We start from the raw sequence: 7131 nt of genomic DNA, 5'->3' as shown, positions 1-7131 counted from the left end.
CTTTTACTTTAGTGCTCAAATGATAAAGTACTTTACATATACCCAAACTCGCACCCAACCCAATTCCTATAGTGATCCCAAGCAGGGGATTACATACCTAGCTGTTAGTACGCCGCCGTGCTATCAATTTATAAAAAAAAACTTGTTTTAGGCTCAAAAAATGCAATACAAAAAAAGTAGGGTTAAGTCCCAAGAAAAGAAAATATTTTTTTATGACTTAAAGTTGTTTCCTCGCCCTAATATTTAAAACATGTTTTATTGAGACCCCTAACTAACTATAAAACAAAATCATAAGGTAATTCGTGCTGCGATAATGGAAAGTCACCCCGAATACTTTTTTAAAGGATTAAGATGTCCTAACCTCGAATATTGCCTTTGAATTCTATAACATAAGGTTTTTAAAATATGCCCATTTAAAAATTCTAAAAACAATCAAAAACGAAAATATGTATCTCTTAATATTAAGTTGAATAATGATTTTAAAAAGTACAAATCTTTCTCTTTTAAATAAATTTTATTTTAAAGCATTTAAGTATCTTACTTAGTTTCAGGAAGTTCTCATTAATTATGAGTCTTAATTTGAATTTATATGAAGACTCAAGAAAAATTTGCATTTGATACTTTAATATTTTTGGAAAACACGTTTTGTACTTAATTCTTAGTGCTGATTTCGAATCCAAACTCTAATTTAATAGCTGAAGTTTCGAAAATAAGCATTTTTAACATTGTTTATGAATTTTTTTAATATATATTTCAAAAACTTAGTTTAGAATTTGTTACAAGAACAAATATTACTTTTAAACCGTTATGCTTTTTTTCTTTTTAAAACCATCGAAGCAAAAATGCTTCAGCGTTTCTTTTAGAGTTTTGTAAAACAGATTAAATTTGACAATTTTTTAAGTTTTTTCCATATTATATAAAATAATATAAATACTCCAACTGGATATTGAAGAAAAGAATTATAGATTTGAAAATCCATTACGGATTCTATCGAAAATAAAGCAACTTCATACAAATACTAGAAGCCTCAAACGGGCTTATAAACGTGTTTTTCTAATTTTAAAAAGTGGTATCACAAAAGCCTGGTAATACATTAATTTTGAGGTCGGATTTGAATTAAGGCCGTTAAAAGAAATTGGAAAAGTGCAATTTTAATGCCAATAAGAAAACCTTGTCGGTCAAAGAATTGTTTAAATTTTTTACATTAAATTTTAACTGATATTTTTTTAATGACTTGATACCTTAACGAATGTTTAATGATTTTTCTGACAAACTACAGATTTTCTAAAATCGGCTTGATGTGGCAGTTTACAGGTTCGTCTGATACTTTTAAAACGAATAATTTTGACATTTCATCAAAAGTCTGGATCACTGCACAATTGTCACAGCTGTCAGTTTGATGAGAAGTTGTTCAATTATTTAGTTCCTCACACGAAAACAAAAAATAAAAAATTGTTGTATTGTGGAAATTAATTGAACCGTTTATATTTCGAAACATTAGAAGATGTCTAAGAAATTACCTTGGGGAAGCCTGAGGTTTAAAGAAAAGTACAGGAGAAATTGAAACTCAAACAAACATTAAAATCTCGTCTCCGGAAGTAATAAATGTAAATCAGAAGTAATAAATTAAAATCTTGAATTTTTAGCTTAAAGGGTATAGGTCCCGATACGCTGATGCTACATATGGATTCGCTCCTATTTTAAACGAGAATTCTGTGTCAATATCTGCGAATGTCTTCAATTGTCTGGACAAAAATTCAAGTTCCTGATTCCCTCCAAATGTAACTGGATGTTTCATCACCAAACAGGATATATTCTACTTGGTAGAATGCGACTTTCCAGAATAAGTAGCAATAATAATTTAATTAAGTCTAACAAATCCAAACCTAATTCCAAACCTATTTCCAAACCTAATCCAAAACCTAATCCCAAACCTAATTCCAAACCTAATCCCAAGAAAAATATTGAAACCATTGGACTCTTAAAACACAAATCTTTCCAAACTTTCCTCTCTCTAACCAACTTTCGTCCCAAAAACTTCTTCTACCTCTGTAAAGCCTCTATCCAAACGAGTTTCTTTTAACCCTTCTCATTCGGGTCTTGGTTTTCGCCCTCCGATGGTTGATGCTCCTCCTAAAACACCTGCGTATATAAATTTCATACATTCTCACACCATTAACCCTACTTCTTCTTAATTTATCTGCATAATAAATCTACAATAATGTTCGTCTTAACATAGCTTTCCTGCACGACAAACCAGATTATGTTTGCTTTGAAGGCAAAACAAATACAAACATAAAGGTTTTAATCTCCCAAGAAGGCCTCCCTACCAAACGTGATGCACTTATGGAAATATTCTTGAAATTTCATGAGAAAAGACCTAACCTCTTTTGCGTCGTTTATCTCTTCAAAAGGATTATCCCATATGAAGAAATACTATCGCTTCTAACCTGAAGACCACTAAACCTAGATGTCTTAGCCTTTACTTTCAAAATGTAAGAGGGTTAAGGTCTAAAACGTCTGCCGTCTTTAATAACTCCCAAAACCTTCATTCTGACTTCTTTGCCCTTACCGAAACCAACCTCACACGTGATATTCTTAGTATTGAACTAAGAACATCTTTCGAAAGGATGTCGTGAAATAAGCGAGTAGTACACACGGTCGTGGTTTGCTTTTAGCTATCACTAGTAATTTTGAAAGTTTATTACAACGTATTCCCACTTCAATCGAATTTGAAGGTGTGTCAGCTAAGGTTACACTCCCTAAGTTTTGTCTTTTTGTCCTTTGTTGTTATATTCGTCCTGTGTGATACCCGTGGCATGATGGTTAGTGCGTTGGACTGTCATGCTAGAGGTCTTGGGTTCGATCCCTGCCTATGCCATCTAAAGTCTTTTCACGGGTACTGCCTCTTGCGAGGAATTGACAAATTCTCCAAGAGTAACTATTGTCATGAAAAAGTGCTTTCTCAAAATTAGCCGTTCGGAGTCGGCATATAAACTGTAGGTCCCCTCCATTCCTGACAACATTACTCGCACACAGGAATGGTTGAGAGTTGTAAGTCACTAGGCCTTGGTTCTCAACGGACTGTCGCGCCACCCAATTTATTTATTTTATGTTATATTCGTCCAGCCTAACAAATTAAAACATACCAAGCTGCTGTTAATTCTATTGGTTATCTGCTTGAACTAGTACAACCTAATGATTTGATCTTCGTCTTCGAGACTTTAATCTTCCCCATCTCAATTGGTCCACCTCAGATGATCAGACATCCTTCTTTCCAAGTTCCAACTAACATCTCTTCTGAATCTAAATCGCTGTTTATTGATCGTCTGTCTGATTGTGGTTTTTTTTCAACTAAATGGAGTAGCAAACTTTATGGGGAGACATCTCGATCTCATATTCTCATCTGATTGCGATAACTGTGTTGTCTCCGCGCGCCCTCACCTTCTCTCAACCTTGGACCGCTATCATCCTATCCTTAATCTCTTCTTCCCCATTGAATTCGAAAACAACTTTTTAAAATGGAGAATTACTGTTATGATTTTCGTAGGGCTGATTTCCCCAAACTTAAGAATCTTCTTAGCTCAGCTGACTTCGAATTAAGTTCCCCCCACTCAACAGTAGAGTACCTTGCAAATTGATTCTCTCATACCGTATTGAAGAATCAGTACCGTTCTCTCGTAAAAAAAATTCAATTCTGCCTCTTGGTACAACAGAGAGCTCCGTAGCCTGTAACATGCTTTGGAAGATCTTTTTACAGTCCAAATCTGATACTGATCACAACAACTATCTTCACGCCTATAATTCTTTCTCTGAATTAAGGGAATCCTTTATAACCAAAACCTTAACCAAATGGAAAATAACCTTGTTTCTGATGCAAGGACATTTTTCAAGTTTATAAATGTCAAACGAAAATCTGATGGGTTTCCACCTTCAATGAGTTTCTCCAACATAATTTCCTCTAATACAACAACCTTATCAAAACTATTTGCTAATTACTTTACATCTGCATGATCCTGATCCACTCTATTTAAGTTATTTAGATGGTTGCACCCAAACTTCTCTTTTATCGTTTACAATAACTGAACAAATGGTACTGGCCAAAATCGTAAGCCTCAAAGAAGTTGTTCTGAAAAAATGTATGCATTCTCTGTCAAAGCCTTTAACAGTACTCTTTGAACACCTTCTTTCCCAAGGTGTGTTTCCTCATATATGGAAAGATTCATTTATATTTCCCATTCATTAACAAGGTAATAAAACTGAAATTAACAATTATAGACCTAATGCTAAACTTTCATGCATTCCAAAACCTTTTGAAAGCTTAGTTTATGATTCCGTTTATTTCTATTGCAAGCCTTTATTCGCCCCTGATCAACATGGTTTTCTTAAAGGTAGATCCACTACGATCAATGAATTTATATCCAAAGTTTTGTCAGCCCTTGAGAATGGCAAAGAAGTTGATGTTGTATACACTGATTACAGCAAAGCCTTTGATAAAATATCCCATAAGATAATTTATCTTAAACTAAGGGCCCTAGGCTTTCCATCTATATTTATAAACTGGATAAGCTCCTATCCTGCGAATAGAGTCCTTTTCCGTAACTCAGTCTCCAGTCCTATACATGCAACTTCTGGAGTCCCACAAGGTAGTCACCTTGCCCCCCTTCTCTTCGTCTTATCTATTAACGATGTCTGTCTTAAATTAAAAAACTCAAATATATTAATGTTTGCGGATGATAAGAAAATGTTTAAGATTATCTTTACTACATCTGATTCCTTACTTTTAAAGAATGATGTTAATATCTTTTTTGTTTGGTGCAGGCATAATTTTCTAGAGTTAAATGTAGGTAGATGTAAACAAATGACCTTTTCACGCAAACAAATCCCATCTCATAGAGTATACTACTTCTTTAATGACGCCGTCAACGAAGTCGATTCTAAATATTAGAGATTATGGTATTATGTGTGACAAACACCTGAATTTCCATTCCCATTTTGACCAAATTATTAATAAAGCTAATAGACCTCTCGGTTTTATTAAGAGATGGTCAAAGAAATTTCCAACCCCTATGTAACTAAAGCGCTTTACATTTCCCTAGTCCGTCCTCATCTTGAATATGCATGCCAAGTATGGTCTCCCTTTTATGAAAACCATTCACTAAGAATTGAAAATGTTCAAAGACGTTTCGTTCGATTTGCCTTACGTGGCCGCCCCTGGGATGATACTTCCAACTGGCCTCCTAATATCGATCGACTAAAACTGATAGGTTTGCAGCCCTTATACATATATTAGACGCAAAAACGCTGATAAATTATTTGCTCACCAATTGTATCACTTCTGAGTGATATTCATCTTAACACCAACCCTCGAAATCTGCGATCTGACTCCCTTTTCTATAGCCCTCATCACCGCACTAATTATGGACACTTTTAACCAATGTCCAGAATTCTTCGTCAAGTTAAGTTATAGCTTGTATTAAGCTGAATAAATAAATAAAACTCCTTGTCTAAAGCCTTTTTTGACATCAAAAGGTTCTGTTAAGTTGTTTCTAACCTTTAGGAGCAGCGAGAATTCTCCATGGTCATTCAGCAAAAAGGGACGAGTTTGGCAGCGATGTCAAAACTAGATATGGCTTTATACAGCTCACCGCTGTAGATGCTGTTTTATGCGGCTTTGGAATCCATGAAGAGATGGTGGGTGTCAATTTGATGTTATTGGGCTTTCTCCATGATCTGCCGTAATGTGAATATTTGATCGACTGTGGACTTTCCTGGTCTAATATGGCAATCTTTACTTCTTCTAAGTCAACTAAACGAGATTGTTGGCTTTTGTCGATATATGTTGAAGTGATCATCCTGCCTGACAGCGGAATTCGGTTCGTCGTCGCCGTGCTCCTTCCATATCCTCAGCATTGATTTCGGTTCCACTATGATGTTTTCACTTTCTTCCTTGCAGTCATCGGTTCGAGGTTTATGAACTTGTGAATATCGTTTCACCTGCTCATAAAACTTTCGAACTTCATTTCTGCTTTTGAACTTCTAAAATCTTCGAAAGCACGCTTCTCAAGCTCTATCTTTTTCCTTCTAAGAACTCGGTGTTCCTCTCTTCTCTTCTGCTCATAGAGTTTGTAAACAGTTTTTTTCCTTCTTAAATATCAGGGTATTTCCAATAAGTCACGGGAAATGATTTGTACGTAATATTTCTCTGTGCATGATACCAAAACCTTCCCTGTTCATCTCTTGGTATACAAATTTCTCTAAATAATTTTCGCAATGGGTTTTCAAAAAGTACTTAATGCCCTGATTTGAAGATTGATTTAAATTGCTGAATGTCTCCATACTTGTCCTAAATAAACAACTCTATTTTGTTTCTATAACTTAATACATGCATGTATGTGGAATATAAACCACCCAAGTTATGAGGCTTTGAAACTCTGACATGCATTTTCCTAATACTTATGCTTTGAGATTTTTTGGTGCAATCAAAGTGAAAAAAGGCCAGATACAAGAGTTAGCTAGGTACATATTATCGTTAAACCGAGACCGAGACCGAACGACCCACTTTCCATATTCACTTTCGCCTACAAAGTGTTGTTGTACCGAAGGTCAAGATTAAGCTGAATTCTCTTTTGCTTCTCAATGTGGGGTAGGGGTAGGAGTAGGGGTGGTTGGCACGTTGGATTTTATATCTCAAAATAAAAACATGTCCCACTTAAAAGAAGAAAATAAAAAACAAACTCATCTAAAAAAGCCTACCCCAAAAGATTGTAGGCACAGTGACAGTATAGTTCTCTCCCTACCTTACGCATTATATTATCCTTTGTCCTCGTTCCACGCACTATTGTTTTTAACCAACAAGATATATGTATATATATGTTTTCACAGACCTGCGGAAGTTCACATCCATAAGACACAATACAAACTGTGTGCGCTGTGCGTTGGTTTTGGTGTTTCTCTCGGGCGCCAGCTGAGCCGCAATATCGATTTGTTGTCGAGGTATTTTCCATTGAAAATATGACAATTTTCCAGCTCACTCACATTTCCCATACAATCAAACACTCATCTCTATTCGTATATCAAATTTGAATGAGTAGTTGTGCATAGACGAGATGGCAAAGAATTTTCTTTTCT

The sequence above is a fragment of the Eupeodes corollae genome, chromosome 1 (assembly GCF_945859685.1).
Source record: "Eupeodes corollae chromosome 1, idEupCoro1.1, whole genome shotgun sequence".
NCBI classification, from domain to species: domain Eukaryota; kingdom Metazoa; phylum Arthropoda; class Insecta; order Diptera; family Syrphidae; genus Eupeodes; species Eupeodes corollae.
This window is presented reverse-complemented; position numbering follows the sequence as displayed.